This window comes from Sinohyriopsis cumingii, chromosome 2, assembly GCF_028554795.1.
Source record: "Sinohyriopsis cumingii isolate HCF-2022 chromosome 2, ASM2855479v2, whole genome shotgun sequence".
In the NCBI taxonomy this organism is placed as follows: domain Eukaryota; kingdom Metazoa; phylum Mollusca; class Bivalvia; order Unionida; family Unionidae; genus Sinohyriopsis; species Sinohyriopsis cumingii.
In genome coordinates, this window is record NC_142962.1 from 31,316,908 (window position 1) to 31,335,360 (window position 18,453).

Sequence of the window (18,453 nt, forward strand, 5' to 3'; positions counted from 1 at the left end):
ATTACTTAATTTATATCATTGACAGGCTTGTGAGGAGGAAACTTAATCAAACGTGCCATATAAATATGAGAAAGAAGTGTGATGATAGAAATAGCAGAGCTAATTATTCACTCAGTTTAGTTGTTTCTATCCCAAACAGTAAGAATGTAAACAAACAAATATTATCTAGTGACTCTAGTTTAGCCAATATTTGGAATTGAGAAATATTAAACACTCTAGACCAGAAACTTTAACATCTTCAACGACATGAATGGAATAAACTAACACAGCTAATACATGAATATGAGCACTTGCTTCCTGGTCTTACAATTCAAGCAAATACAACGTCTTTTGCTGAGAGGTTGTAGATTCAACACCAGTGAAACAGCACCCTTACAGAATGGATAATCTCGGATAAAAGTATTTGAAATGAGAAATTCAATATGTACAGGATTATGATTGTATAGAACTAAATATGTAAAAGTAACTGAATATTATCATGTATTCTTGTGTCTAAGCAAGATGATAAATTCCACATTTGTACTAACTATAGAAAATACAATGCCACCGAAACCGATTCAATTCCAATGCCAATTAAAGGTGATTGCATCCATAAAATTGGAAATGCAAACGGTATTATCAAGTTTTACCTTTTAAAAAATATTTTGCCGAATCCCAAGCAAAGAAATAGAAAAAGAAATTTCGGAATTTGCGCTTTATTAGTTTAGGTAGGGTGATGCCGTTCTCTATACACTAATCTCCGGCAGCATTGCATCGTGTCATAAACATATTAACACCTGGTCTAAATAATAATGGCCCGTCCATCGGTGATGTCATCATCTACAATGAAACCTGTGGAGAAAACCTGGAAATCATTCGAAATTCTTTCATTGATAAAAAATCTATTAATATAGGTAAAGGTGAGTTTTGTCTTGCTTGTGTCACATGTCTAATACATACCGTGGGGCATAGTCACGTTAAACATGTATAGCTTAAAGTCAAAGCTATATCTAAATAACCAATGCTTTTCAGCAAAACCCATCTTATGCGATTTTGAGTATAGCTGGATATTATCGAAACTTTTGTTCCAATTATACAAATATCGCTGAACCTCCTAACAAAGATGTTGTGTAGGAAATGCAATTTCCATTTTTCTGGCGAATGTCAAGGGTCTTTTGACAAAGTAAATGACATGCCTAAAAGTGTACCGGCTCATTCAGCACCAAATCTCATTAAATTATTTAAACTGCTGAGGCAATTGACGTAGTTGTTGATGCAGTTTTGTTAAAGACAATAAATATTTCTCTGGATCATCAAGTGTGCTAGTTCTTAAAACACTAAACAAGCACCATAAATATTATTCCAAACCTAAGAACGATTGTTTTTATATTGGGTTTGCAGCACTTTGAAATGTATATTAGTACAGCTCCTTCTCCAAATATTGTACTCAGTGACCATTATCTTCTTCCTTTCATCAACAAAATGAAAACTAAACATTTTAATGGATTTTAATGCTACAAGAATGCATCAATGGCATTAGACACGTCATAGTAAAAGATTGCGTGATTGCAGATGCCCTCTTAGAAGTATAGACGTAGCTTTTTGCTATGAATTTTGTGTTATGAATCCAATTTTCATTTTTAAGACTTTCTATGCAATTTGTATTATTATAGTATCAAAGAAGGTTTTATTGTATAAATCTTTCTATTTCCTTATGAGGGGAGGTGTTTTGTATATTAAATTTATATTGTTTACGTAGCTTTTGTCTATGGTTGTAAGTTGTATAGATAATGTTTACAAAGCTAACTATTATCCATGAATGTAAAGTGAAAATAAGATGTTTATGTATCACAAGTTTAAGAGCAGTCTTGTTTACATTTAGGGTTTTTCCGTTAGAAATCTTCACAACCTAGTATAGTATAGGTTGAGATAAAATGTGAATAAGTATAGATTCGACAAGCAAATTGTTCATTCTTGTTTTAGGTCAGTTTCCTAAAATCCAGCTGTATCGTTGAAATCATATATAATTTGAGAGGAAATATTTCCTCAGATCATTAATATGAAATTGCTAAAGAGTTCACTCACTTTTTAATTGATAGACACTACTTAGAATTTCTGTCGACTTCTTCAAAGACATTCTGGAGTACATCATTGCGCTTTAACATTACACTATCAACTTAATATCCTTTATTATCAGTATTTATGACAGTCAATTCAATCATTCTGAACAGGAATTTTTTATTCTACGACCCGAGTATTGCAATTTCTTGACAATTTTCCTTGTCTCCTTGTGACGCAAAAAGCAATTTCGGCAGAGTTCAAATTGTAAAGTGTGTTTCATCACGATTTTGTTTGCACCTTTAAAAACGTTTTCAACGTTCTTTTCTGTTTTGAATTTATTTCACCTGAAGCCATGAAACTCTCTTTCTGATTTATCGTTTAGTTTATCCTTCAAAGCTCCATGCAATTTCTTATCCTCTTGAGGATTGTTTTACATTACGGTACATTGACAAAATTACACGTGCTGTGTTCCGAGTGGGTTGAAGGAATGCATTTGATATGGCGTAGTAATATGTCGAGGCCGTAAGGCCGAGACAAATGTTCCTACGATGCATCAAACGAATAACTCAGAACAAAACACATATGTGGTTTTGTGTTTATTATATAATCATTTTTATTCACATATTGTTTTCTTTTCTTAATGGATACTTTTAAAAATGAATTTAACATTTGGCGTTATATTAATGATTTTCTGCAACTCTTCTAAAATAGGTCCCAGATCAAGACCAATATATAAACTAGGGATCTGAAACACGCGACCCGTGGGCCTTAAGCGGCCCTTTGGCTTTATTTCCTGCGGCCCAGCAAGGGCACCTGGAATTTGTTAAATATTTAATAATGTTATTTTTTTCTTCACAGCCAGTTTTGATAACAATTCGATTCTTACACAGTTTACTTCTTGTTTCCAATATTTCAGCTGACTATCTTTTATATGAGCGGCTTTTGCTGTATGAAAGATTTCAGTGATAAGGCCCTGGTGCCATTGTACAAGTCTTCATTTGGCACTAAGACCTCTGAAATATACCGTGGATTTACTCTTTAGCTTTGCATTTTTTTTAAATGTTGTATGGAACATATGAATCCATTTAAATTGCAGTCACAGGCACGTGGGTGTCTTCCTTACATCTGAAACTGAACAAGTTTTGGACCAGTAAGTGGCCCTTTTTCTTACAATCAACTTACTGAATAGACACTCTACTTCCAAACGAATTTCAGGGCAGATTTTATAGACTAACAACAGTCAAATATCTTTAGTTTTATACAGAAATCTTAATAAGTTAAAGTACTTTCAAACTCTGTATTTATGTTTTCATTTAGTTCAAGAAATTATTGATGCATCGACGTTAGACTGACAATTTAAGGATATATTTTTGTAAGAAATAGAAGATTCTGTCTCTTTCTAGCGTGCTGATAAAGATTCGTTTGGATATAATTTAGCATAAAATTGTTCGATTTTCTTCTCTTTATTTTCTTCTTGAACAATCCCAAGAATTTCAAATGTAACGAACATTTACATCCCTTCCATGTGCCTCAGTTACAAAAAAAGCCTCAACAACATTGTAACAAGATTTAATTCTGCTAAATTTGCGTCACAAGTAAGAAAAACTGCAGCTCTCTATGATACCTATACCGTAATGTTGCAGATGTTTTTCATTTTAATCATACGTTTTACTAAACAAATTTGATTCCTCAGTAATATTAATAGACAAATTAATAGCCCCCCTCGAATTAAATTTGCTCATTAAAAAGAATTATCATTCAGCAAGCCATATTGTTTTAAAACCATGAATCTGAAATGGATGTTTGATGTCAATTTGCACACGCACACAAGCTTCATTTGAGAACTCATAGTGTCATACATTTACATTCTGTCCAAATTAGAGTTTTTCACCTCAGCTAACTCTAATATCTCGGCGGTAGATACCGTGAAATGCGTATAAGCTGGTCGTCGCTTTATACGGTACTTTCCCATTATCCCAGGCGGCAATAGCAGCAATTATCACCTAATATGACTGCATTACTTAAAATTACAAGCGTGGCATTTTTTTATAATTTAAAACATATAGCAACAAATCATTCCCGATATTTTAGAAGTGGACTGTTGTTGAAAAATATTTAAAGTTGTAAAAGTAGTTCCAAATTGGATGCGTGATACGGAAATAGTAAGTTTGTGATACGGAATTGCAGATTGCAAATCTGTAGCTAATTCCATATCAGCCATGTAAAATTACAAGGGTATGCAATAAAGTTCAGTACAGAACAGTACAGGTACATGTACAAGTACATATACGCCACCACATTGTATGATGCATCCCAACGCATTGTAGTACAGTGTTGTGCGGTGTATCACTTTTTTTCCATAAATTAAATCAGATCATTTCCCATTTGCACCATAATCCACCACTTTTATAATAATATCTTTCTTTTCATGCGGAGTTATTTGCCAATTTCGTTGTTGTATTCTAATATATTTTAGTCAGATTGGCATTCAACAATTGAACTTCTTCCTTTCTTTTGCAATTCCTGACTAATTAAAATTGAGTTGTTTATTAATCTTTTAAACCTGATTCAATATCATTTTATGTTGTCACACTTATATTAGGATCGGTTTCTAATTTATTCATTGCCGTTCCGCTCAGTCAAACGTTGTTTTAGTTCTAATTAATTTCCTTTTTCATATTAAAGTTAAGTCCTATATTTATTGCATTATACTTCACATATTTTCCTATCGTGTCATATATTATATTGTAAAACAAATTAATATATTACAAGAATGATACGTCATATAAATCAAAATTTAAAGTTATCGGTCATTTATTAAAAGAACTTGCCATATATTGTCACAGTGAAGCTTACCCGAAACAGGTCCCTATAACTGAATTACGTAAGGAAAATTGTCCCAGTTGGTTTGTCTGAACTGGTCATAGGCTATTTCATTACGAATTGTATCTGATAGATAAGGACGATGTGTATTTTAAAGATAATGTCGATGTTTATCTGAAAGATAATGACGAAGTGTACATGAAAGATAAGGACGATGTGTATCTGATAGATAATGACGATGTGTATCTGATAGATAATCAGAACTGTACATGAAAGGTAAGGACGATGTGTATCTGAAAGAAAAGGACGATGTGTATCTGATAGATAATGACAAATTGTATATGAAAGATAAGGACGATGTGTATCTGATAGATAATGACGATGTGTATCTGATAGATAATGAGAACTGTACATGAAAGATAAGGACGATGTGTATCTGAAAGATAAGGACGATGTGTATCTGATAGATAATGACAAATTGTATATGAAAGATAAGGACGATGTGTATCTGAAAGATAAGGACGATGTGTACCTGATAGATAATGACGAAGCGTATCTGAAAGATAATAACGATGTGTATCTGAAAGATAAGGACGATGTGCATCTGATAGATAATGACGAAGTGTATCTGAAAGATGATGTCGATGTGTATCTGAACGATAAAACGATGTGTATCTGAAAGATAAGGACGATGTGTATCTGATATAAAATGAAGAAGTGTATATGAAAGATAAGGAAGATGTGTATCTGATAGATAATGAGAACTGTACATGAGAGATAAGGACGATGTGTATCTGATAGATAATGACGAAGTGTACATGAAAGATAATAACGATGTGTATCTGATAGATAATAACGATGTGCATCTGAAAGATAAGAACGATGGATATCTGATAAAGACGATGTGTATATGAAAGATAAGGACGATGTGTATCTGAAAGATAAGGACGATGTGTATCTGAAAGATAATGATGTTATCTGAAAGATACTTGCGATGTGTATCTGAAACTTAATTGCGAAGCAAATCTGAAAGTTAATGACGATATGTATTTGAAAGATAATGACGAAATGTTAATGAAAGATAACAACGAAGTGTAACTGACAAATAATGACGAAGTGTATCTGAAATATAATGAGCAGGTATATTTGGGAGATAATGACGAAGTAAATCTGAAATATAATGATAAGTGTATCTAAAGGATAATGATAAGTGTATCTGAAAGATAGTGATGAAGTGTATCTGAAAGACAGTGATGAAGTGTATCTGAAAGATAGTGATGAAGTGTATATGTTAGGTAATGGCTAAGTCGTTTTGAAAGTGATGAAGTTTATATGAGAGATATGGACGTAGCGTATATAAAACATAATGACGAAGAGTATCTGAGAGATAATGGCAAAGCGTATCTGAAAAATATTGATAAAGTGTATCTGAGAGGTAATCAGGAAGCGTATCTGAAATTTAATTGTAAAGTGTATCTGCAAGACGATGAGGAAGTGTATCTGAGAGGTAATGACGAAGCGTGTCTGAAATGTAATTGTAAATTGTAGCTGCAAGAAGATGAGGAAGTGTATCTGTGAGATAATGACGACGTATATTTGCAAAATAATGACAAGTTGTATTTGAAAGATAATGAAATGTACTTGAAAAGTAACCCCGACATATATATAAAATGTAATACGTCGTGTATCTAAAAGAAAATATAGTCTATCTGAGAAAATAGTGACAAAGTGTATTTGAAAGATAATTACAAAGTATATCTGAGATGTAATGACGAAGTGTATTTGAAAGATAATTACAAAGTATACCTGAGATGTAATGACGAAGTGTATCAAAGCAATTTTGATTAAGTGTATCTGAAGTGTATAGGAAAGATAATGACGAATACGTAAAGAAAGAACCATTGTAATGTATACACAATATTATCTAGGTATTTGTATGTAGTATAGGAACAAGGATTCTGGATTAATCGATACCTATTTTATTCAGTTAATGTATTTATTTCAAGTTCTAGCTGAGTCGTTTACATTTGAATGTTATGTTGTTCCTTCCTTGAAGCATCGAAGCTTCCGCAACAGCATTGCAGAGTTGTATTTAGTATGAATTGTTATATAAAATTTGTGAAGTTAAAAGCAACGTCTAAAATAGTTAACGAGTGGTCCCCAATATACACCTCTATAATACTTCGATCTTTCGCTAGCCAACGGAACCACCTTGTTGCATATATGGGACTTGAAACTTGAACTCCTTAAATTTGACAGTGCACGTGTAAGGTGAAGTCTTACATTTTTCTTGAAGTCAACTTTTGGGTAGCTCTACTGTGAAGTGTGCACGCCGTATCAATGATAAACAACGACATAAATACTTTTCTCAAAAAAAGGAAACCAGGCTTGCCGAGTTTATTTATACATCGAATAGTATATCATTGATACAGCGTACATACTGTACATATATTTTATTTTAATCACATATAAATGCAGATATTGCCCTTTGAACTGTGTATTGACCGAGTGAATGAATTCATCACATCCCCGAGTGTGTCCGCAAGAAATGTAGTTCTATGCATTTTGTCGCTATTCACAATCACCTTTGCATATTGATAAGTTAGGTGTTTTCTTTTTTCAGTTTCTATTTTCCTTCACATTGATTAAATCATTATAATACACACTTATGATTTAAACATGAAAGATGGTTTTAATGATGAAAGTAGCGCACTGCAAACACTTGGTTAGCTATGCCATTCACATGAACGTTTAGCCATTTACGTGCTGGCGCATGGAAATTAATGTGGAATGAAACTATATAGTTTTGACGAACCGACAATAAGTAATTAAAATAATTTAATGTATTTACAGTTCATCTAAGTAATTATTCTGCTTTAGTAACATTACCACCGACCATAATCTCTCTCTCTCTCTCTCTCTCTCTCTCTCTCTCTCTCATCCTTTGGTCGGCTTGACTTAACTTTTACCATCATTCATAGGTCCAGAAACATCGTGGGATGACACAAACGAAACTCCTCTACGCTCATTGTTTAATAGATTTTAGTCTGTATCTTGCTACGACGGTCGAGAGAGAGAGAGAGAGGAGATGCCTTTGGAATTTTCATATTTAATTAATAATAATTGATTTTTAGAACATTATAGTATGTTCAAGAAACAACAACAACGAAACATTAAATACATCACAGTATGTGTACCACGTAACAGAAATTTACCGTATAATGTCGACATGGTTTGCAAATTTGGATCAATGATAAACACTGCAGATAAATCCCAAGGAAAGTGCACACATATCGTTACAACGAACCATATTCTTGTAGGTTACTTGGTGTAATTTCTATTTCAAGGTTTTAATCCAGCACAAATTCCTTCTCTCTCTCAACCCATATTTCTGAATAGTTTGTCCGTTATGCGTTAGAGTGGATGGGGGAACAGAAAAAAAGAAAGGATTGAGATGAAAATGTGTTCCATAGTAAATTCATTGAGACAACGAGGATTGTTAATACGTTTTATTGTTATTTTCATATGTCTACTAATGAATAATGTGTGAAAATCGATCATTGATCTAGAATCAGCTGCACACATTCGCGAGAATGTTTATATACGCGTATTATTGCGCCATGGGCGGATCACAATTTGGTATACCAATAGTGTTGGTATATCGAATTGCTTTATACCAACACTTTAAATGCAATTTTACTTTTAATACACCTGCTTTCGTGTATTATAGACAGTATGCTTAACACTCCACTTTGAAGCTGACAGAAGAAAAGAGTTTCATCGGAAAGCCTGCATCGGCAAACACCCTAAGACATTGAATCGAGCAGTTAAGAATCTTATTTGTTTAAAAGACACAGCATAGTTCATCCCCGATTTTAGGCTTGCATTGAGTCTATTAGTTTATTGTTTAATCTGAAATAATCCAGCAACTATGACTGAAAATGTTACCCAGTACTGACAAGATTTCAGTTTTCGTGGGCGCACACTCACACGTGAGCATGCCCAGCATACATGTACAAATCAGGTGATAAAAGAAAAATAGAACAAAAATTATGAATAAGAAATTAAAAATGCGACAACTGGATACTGGCAATAATCTAAATGTATGCTGCATCAAGGACGGTAACCGCAACAATATTTCTAGCTAACGTCATTCACGTAGATTCTCTCTCTCTCTTAAGGTATTATGACCTAAATTCGATGCTCACAAGTTTTATGCGACAATTTCCCTTGACCATTAAGGTTTGTATAGCCATATATGTTTAGGGAAGTTGAGCAGAGACCTTATGAAAAATGCCAAGATTGATCTTTTACATTTTAATTTACATTAGACACGTACCACCCCATACGACTTAGGGATCCATAAGTTTATTTGTATGGGGTGGGACACGGTGGCTACGATGGCAAAGTGTCGGATTCGTAATCTAAGGATGGCGGGTGCGATACATCCCAAGCCACAGCTCTGGCAGGCTGTCTTATTCTATCATGGAGAAAAGCTTTTAGATTCTACTTGCTGGACATGCTTTAGCCATGAATGTCTGTTAACAAGTGTTGTTTAAACCTCACTCAACCACCCACCTCAAGTATTTTTGACAACATTAATGTGTAAACAACCTATTGAAACTGCAGTATTTCAAAGAAAAATCATTCGAGTTATTATAAACTCACCATTAATACCTTTTGGATATATAGCATCTTGCATTATTCATCAAAAGTATGTAACCAATGGAAAGTAAGACAGACAAAAATGATTTGAACAGAATATAAATGAATAACAAAAGGCAAAATAGATGGAAACTTATTTATATTTAAACGAATTAATAAATAAAATTTAAAAGATGCTTCGATTGGACTCGAACAGCTACTGTCCCATACAGGAGTACTAAAATCTGACACCAATGAACCTTTTCACGATCTGTATCTATGTGGCAATTTACTACTTATAAGTAATTAAATTCCATGGTGAGGTATATTAGGGTAATATATATTAACAAAGCTTTGCTTATGTATTTTTCGTCTTCCTTTTTATTAAAATAACCAATAGATTGTATACACATAATTGCACTAAATGTTGACAAACTGTGCAATATTTCTTTACTTCAATAAACAATTATTTACAAATTGCTACAATCAATAGTTTGTGTTATAATGTGCCGGTAGCGTGCTGAGTAGGTCAGTTTTAAAATCAAGTCTACGGACGAGAATTTAAAAGCTAGATAATAAAATAATTCATGAAACTGAAACAAATGAAGAATGACGACCTTATCGTACCTTCTCCATTATTGTCGTTTTTTTATTTTGATTTCGATCCTGTGATGGGTGATTATGCCCCCAAACACCACCTCTCTCTCTCTCTCTCTCTCTCCCTCTCTCTCTCTCTGGACCATCGCAGCACGATATGGGCGAATTGTCTGCTTAGAAACGTGTGCAGCGGATTTTCGCCTGCGTCATGTGAAAATGTCTCCTGACCTATGAATGATCGTAAAGTGAAATTGATCAACGGAAAGAGGATAGAGAGAGATATATAGTTTAAAACAAATTACGGTCGGTCGCAACGTTAATTAATGCATAATAATAGTTTAGATCAACCGTAAACTCATTTAAATGTTTGAATTACTTCTTGGTTCTTCATTTTGCTTAATATAAATTCCACACACGTTTCAATACACTCGTCGGTGCGTGAATGGATGCGCATTCAGTTTTCAAGAATCTGACCATGCTGTGTTTGTAGAGGTCTGCTTTCTTCACTAAGACCATCTTCCATGTTTCAGTCATAAGTGTGCATTATATTTATTTAATCAATATGAATGAAAATAGAGGCTTAAAATAGAAAAGTAGCAGCTTATTAATTTGCATGACAATTTGGAATACCTGCATAAGGCAAAAAACTACATTTTTGTAGAAGGCACTCTGGGAATAGACGTGAAAATTCATTCACACCGTCAATACACAATTGCATTTGGTAAATCTTAACTCCTCTCTGAAGGCAAATATGTGTAATTGAATGTAATATAAATAAAATATATGTATAGTATGTACGCTGTATTATTTATATATTACGTGATGTATACAAATTTCATTAAAAGCAAACGAGGTATACCGGACAAAAAGCGAACATTGAAGACAAGATAAAAGAGACAAAAGTAAAGACAATTGTTATCAATGTCCAGGAAAAGGACAAAGGTCTATAGACGTTCAAAAAAAGAATAACTCGGAAGTATGAGAATCTATTCCAGTGACGAAATTCAAAAAGGCAATATATACAAACACTCTATGTAAGATGAGCATTTTCAATGTAATGTAGTTTTACATTTCCAAAACTGCGAACAAAATATGTTACTGTCTCTTTGTCAGTCTCTGGTTTGCCACACAAACAATTTTATTCAGAGTTTAATGTAACGGTAAAAGGTCACAACTATTGCTTTGTAAATTATTATTTGCAGATGATTATTTATCGTTTCTTTCCAATAATCGCTCTGCATTTTTACAGAAAGAACATTTGTTCTAAGTACAGACTGCTTGTACAATGCATAAATTCGAGGTAATTTCGGTCAGAAGTTTTCAAAAAGCAGAATCAGAAAATGTCACAGCTTTACAATAAAGCTTTTGTAAATAGTCTGAAACCAAGTTCTGATTTAGTTTGACAATGTGGCAAATTTAGACATTAAATGATTCGTAGGTCACACTTCACTTAACGCAAAACAGATGAAAAAGAACCATGAAATGAACTGACAAGTTAATCTTTATATTAAGATCTTGGGTGATCAAACGTAAAATTGTAACAAAATGAGGAATAAGCATTGGCAATGCAACACACTTTGTGCCAATATTTATCAAACGCAAAGGGTAGACCTTTAGTGAGAGATTTAAATTATGACAGCACAAATGAATACAATATTACAAATTCTAAATCGAACATAGTTACCTACAGCATTAATGTTAATGTTGAATATGTTTTGACACATTTCCTGGATTGTAAAATTAATTTAATGCCTGTTCGTGTGTGCTTGTTCTTCTCTCAGTCCTATGTGATGTCTATATTATGTTTGTTTATGGGTGCAAGCACTCCCACTCTTTTCTGTTCTTTCACTTGATGCACGATTGTCCTTTCATATATTTGTCTATGAACGAACACACCTACTATGTTATCTTATCCCACTCCATGTATGATTACGTAAAAGCATGGCTGATTACATGTAAAACCACCTAATCTTTCTTCTTATTTCGCTTGCTGTGTGATAGGTATTAGTATATTTGTGTGCATTAATAGTTCCACTAGTCTTATCTCTGCATTTCACTGATGGGGATATTTGGTTCATATGGGCGGAAGGGATTTACAGTTTTGTTTAGAAAAGGATTGCAGAACATATCTAATAGTTTTATTTGGTGTATTAGGTGGACACTTTGGAAGGTGTAGGAGGACAGGGATATTAGTTTTGCTTATAAAGAATTTAAATTCCATTTTATACCCGTTCTTTTCACATTACCCTGTGTGGTTGGCAGATAATTGGATGTTGGTTACTCCAAACAGTGTATTTGATAATAAATGTTTCATGTAGGACTGTATATGCGGAGGTAATAAGTAGTTCATAATTATGTGCAGGTGGGAGATGTTAGTTTCGTTGAAAATGGAATGGTGGGGAATTTGGAGTGAGGTGCATTACGTTACGTTTATGTATAAGGGAATTAAATTCCATTTGATGCACCTTTTTATATGATTCCATTTGAGCATCTTCTAACAATGTATACAATATATTCAATGTGCTCTTGACTGAATATATATAGGTTTTGTAGCCTCAGTGTTAAATTCCCCGTTTGAGGTTATAAAACGGCGTGATATTAATTCCCCTTAAGCCCCACATCATCCCACGCACTACTTCTGAACCAATATGGCTCTATCACTCAGGGCATGCACTACAGTGCCTAATTATCAAGCTAGCATATAAAATCGAATTGATCGGAAGTTACAATAGATTTCATCGTACAAAGTCAGAATTTTCAATATATTACTTTGGCAAATGAGTGGTTTGAAATTCGAGAATTTCGTTCATTTCCTTACATGTTAAAATTTTCAACCATTATAAGACACTTGATTTGCATTACTTTAATTAGATACTTGGTACTTAGTAATTAACAGATGTACGCTCGTGTATACAAACAGATATTGCTATGATATGTACTGTGATTGTTCTTTATCTGTGTGTTTAACATTTGGAGTTTATGGAATACGTTATTCGGATCGTGTAAAGAAAATTATAAGCAAAATTAAACTTTTAAAGCGATATTAGACTTTTAAAATTGTTAAACTAGACCAGAGAAGCCTCCACAGATATCCATAGTTTATGTTCGTGCCCCACCCACTTCGACTGCATAAATAATTAGAAGCCTTTTATCATCTGTCCATTACTTTAAATAATCGAACCAAATATGATCAAACTTTTTCAATCAGTTTACATGGAATTTATGTTACAAGGAGTCCATAATCTGTGATAATGAGACCTTTGACCACACCCCACTCTAGCCCATATTTCCTTGGTGCTGCTTTCAAGATCCAAAACATTTTTTGTCATCTGCTAATCGTCACTTGCCATGACATAATTTGGCGTAGTTTGGAATTAAGGTTGCAATGATAGCATTACGAGGATGGACGTACGTCGGGACATGACCTATCACAAGATGTTCACATTAATATTGATGCAACAATAGTCTGTTACATAACTATTCTTCTTAATGACTAGCAGACAATTACTATTGGTAGGATATGTATAATCGAAGTCCGGCAATAAATGCCATTCAATTCACTTGCAATGTAAACTCTGCTTCAGCGACTCTTGTCTAATGCGACCACTACATGTCCCGATTTTCTTACTATTGTGGATTTAATATTTAATCCAAAGTATATTCTCCATTTTTGGATTTGATACTTATTATCTAGGCTCAGTTCTCAGTCCAGCAATAAGGTTTTCTTACAAATCATGTTTTTCACAGTTCTAATTGTATATGCTTAAGTACAAAACGTAGGCGTGCCTTACAAACTTCTACTTCACATTTAACATCGACACAGAGAGCTATGTGTCGCCCTCTGATACTTTGACATATTTGTCCAACGTCTTTCTTACACGTATATGAATACATTTGTGCTCGTCATCTGCTGAAACACTGAAAATGGTGAAATACTTGGATTACTTTAACGTTCTTTTATCCCAAGCATATGCATGTAAGTGTCTAACACACTAGTATAAAGGCGGTCTTCAACAAATGCAAAATTAAATCTGAAAGATAGCAATAATAGCACATATATTGTGCAGGGCACTAAGCTTACACAATGTAAATCTGCAATAAAAATCCACAGTGGGTACTTCGTCTTATAAATGAACGAAGGACATGTTGATTTGAGCACGTTTTCTTTATTATCTGAGGATCGTCGTAATCAGTTTGACAGATGTAGTTTTCATGAGTAGGTACTAATGCAGTTTTTTAATTTTGTTTTCAGTTCAATAATGCATATCTGGAATTTAATATTCTGACTTTTATGGTTGTCCAGTTCATGTAAGGTTGCTCAGTTTAGGTAGGAAGACCGCGCTCATAGACACGAAAGAATGTATATATTGAACAAACCTTTTATTGATAGCTCCTACAGTCTGATGTATCTTCACTAGTATATTGTTACCCTATGTATACATATCTATCATGTGTGCAATTATATCTCATTCTGGAAAGTGACTCTATTTTCAAGAATAAGAAATCAAGATCGGATTTTTCTTATATTACGACTCCATTGTCTTAAACTAGGTTACAGAAAGAAGCAAAACCGACACGTTTAGTGAACACAGTACGCCATTATTTCCATTGAATACAAAGATTATATTCAAATGACACAGTACTGTGAATTAAATAATGTTCTATAACAAATCCATAACTATATATTGCTCCGAACGAATTCCAGTAATCTTGAATATTCTGATGTACCACAGTGATATTATCCATAATGGCATTAAATGAGTTCTCAATAATTACAAATAGTGTTTTAGTCCGCAAAGTCAATGGGCATTTTGTAATTCTAATGAAATATTTAAATTAAAAATCCCTTTAAAATTAAATATGAAAACAACTATAAGTGATTCCACAGACTGATCAGAAAACAGGAGTGATTCATTGTTTTCCAACACCTTTATATATTTCATTTGATCAATGTCGCCATAGTGTGTTCTGGAAAGTCCAAAAATCTTAATCCAAAATTACACCAAACTATAAACTGGTTCGTTTCCAGAACATTCTAAACTCGTAAACAATATTAGGCCTTTAACTCAGATTTGAGTAAATATCTTGTTTACTTCTTAGAATTATGACAAAACTCAAGAAGGAAAAATAAAACATTCACAACCCATGGACATGATAAAAGTCAGGTACACAATATAAATTAAATATGGATACAATTCACATGTGAAGGAGCGTGAATAATATCCTTGGTATCCTCTAATATTTTATAAGACTTCAGATACACATACATCAGTATTGCTATGGTGACTTCATTCCTTATAAGCACCTTGGACAATTGTCTTATCATTGTGGGAGAGTTTTAAGACAAAATGTCTTATACAGAACCTATGGGCGGAAAATGTTCACCATTGAGAGCAGTTTTCATACCAAGTAGTGTCTACAGCTTATCCTCGTGCACAAAGCAAATGATCCAATTCATAGTTGGCGTGGTAATGCAATTTCATTCTTACATAGATTACAGCAAAACGAGTATTTTTCCAAATTGTTTCTTTTCCTCTTCCATCTTTACTAGTCACTTCGTCATTTCAGGGAGAGTTTGTATTTTGCGCTAAATGTTGAGGTTGTTTTTTATGTTGTATGACATTGATCATATCGGGTAATTATTTTTAAGTAACGCTTTATTTCTTAAAGCAAAGGACCGGTCAAAGAGAAAAATAACATAGTCCATCCATGTGTAACCTAAAATTTCTTTGAAAAGGTATCATTTTTTTAAGTACAACTTGTCCTGTGGAATGAAAGCTGAAGTACATCGTAATTTTTGGATAGTAACCTCATTGATTAAAGATTCTTTAGGCGTTTTCGAGGAGACCTTTAGCTATCAATGATAGTATATGTTAATGGAACTCTGTAGAATACAATTTGTATCATTTGCTAAGGGCAATGTATGAGAAATATGGCAGAATTTAACCGGGGAAGAACACTAAATATATTTATCATATATCAAATGAACGAACGTAGCGATTGCGTGCCATGATAGATACATTTCTAGAATTCTATTAATGCTTTCGGCTGTTACTTTCTCGTACAGTTTATACAATTGTATAATAGTCCATGAAATGACCGACCGTGGTGGTAAGTGTGTCTTGAAAGCAATAAGGCGACAACGATTCGAACTTTGAAAATTAATCAAACCCCTCCAAGCTTGTGTTGTGTTAGTCCTATTCTGAGATCCATGCAACATTTTTGGTCTCATTTGATATTTTTATGCCAATCTATATCTTAATAGCATAATCTTTTTACGAGCTTGCACAATCCTAAATAGTGTAATGTACAAGCTTGCACAATCCTAAATAGTGTAATGTACAAGCTTGCACAATCCTAAATAGTGTAATGTACAAGCTTGCACAATCCTAAATAGTGTAATGTACAAGCTTGCACAATCCTAATATACAAGCTTGCACAATCCTAAATAGTGTAATGTACAAGCTTGTACAATCCTAAATAGTGTAATGTACAAGCTTGCACAATCCTAATATACAAGCTTGCACAATCCTAAATAGTGTAATGTACAAGCTTATGCAAGCCTGAATTATGTAATGTACAAAGTTGCGCAGCCACAAAAACGTAGCAATCAAGCTTGATCAAGCTAGCTATCAAATTTTGTGCGAGCTTATGCAAGGATCATTACTGTAAAGCTATTGGATGCAAACATGACATTATAGACTCATCTTGATGATAAAATTGTTGCAGCTTAATTAGAAAAGAGGTTATGTACAAAATAAATCTGAAATAAATGGAACCAATTTCAATTATTTCATAAGTAGATTTATATACAAACATACACATATTTTGAAACAGCCTTCTTTCAAGTATAAATTTATTTAAACTTCTTATAAAACTGTCTTTCTTATTCTCTGTATTGTATGGTGAAAAACACATGCTATCTAATTTACATCACATACTGCATTTACCAGACACTGTTATCGGTGTATTCATGATTTGCATTTCAAAGCGTGAAGGGTAAACCGATAAAACTTTATCATGGATCGCAAAATCCGGATGTGCAGATTGCAAATGTGGTATAGGTTTTATTTAAATTACCAGTTCTTGTGGATCATATTAAGAAAAAAAGTACTCTAGGGTATTTTTAGTGTAAACTTACAAGTACTAAATATGACTTCACAATTACAGCTCCCGCAATATATTAATTGCCTATGTCCCCACGAGATTCTCTTGCGAGAGTGTACCCTTGTTACTCTTGTGTGCATTTTAACATGTAAATTAGGTACAACTCACATGCGCAGTAGAATCTAGCAAACTCTGAAAATCACGTAAGCAGGATCATATACAGTGTATGAATAAGGGAAGATTCCAGAACTTCAGGCTGCTACACAGGAAGGCAATCTTTTCAGTCTAATGAATCTCTCACATTCGTTTTCCTGAATATGTTGGAAAGTCTTTCATAAAATTCTGTATCACTTTATAAACTTTTAACTTTATTGCCATATAGAAATGAATTTTGGTGAGGATGGTGTCAGATTGTCAGGTTCCCTATCCCATCTGTTAAAATCGTACACGTTTATATAAAAACCAAGAATGCTTACTACTTGATCACCTCTTCTAAACAAATCCTCTTCGAAAAAAATCATGCATTCTCCTCTGCTTCACGCAGATTTAGGAACCATCTACTGGAATGGATTACAGCAACATATACTATGTAACCTGGGAAAATATTTGGCTATTTACCTGTTTAGCAAAAGCATTTCAGTTTTTAGTTCAACATTCAAAAATTATTTGAGAATTCATAGGTATATTCTCTGCGTATTATTCATTTCCATCCTTTAAAGAGATCCTAAATTTAAGTTTTACCGTCAATTTTGAAAGAGCTATGACATCGGTTAACTATTGGTACTTTATATCTTTAAATAAAGAGCCATTAAAATTACTCACTTGATACCTTAATACCATTGGAATAAATTCACTGCCATCTTCTTTGAAAACGAAAACTCAAACATTATATATAATTACATCTGAACTTTCTCAGTTAAAGTTAATGGCGCGAAATCAAATGATGAATTGGATATGCGTGAAGAAACTAGTCCCTGAAAATAACGGAAAAGAAATTAACAAACAAGCACTAATATGTCAAATGAGATAACTTTATAATCTTTCCCCACACTATCATTCAGTCGACAACTTTGGAGATCAATATTATTTACTGCTAGAATGATTTGACAAACTGATCTCCTTTTCTAAAAGCAAAATTTATGAAGATTAATTATGTATAGAATGCTGGCGGAATAGGATGGGTCTCTCTTTCTCTCTCCCCCCTTGCTCTCATTCTCTCTCTCTCTCTCTCTCTCTCTCTCT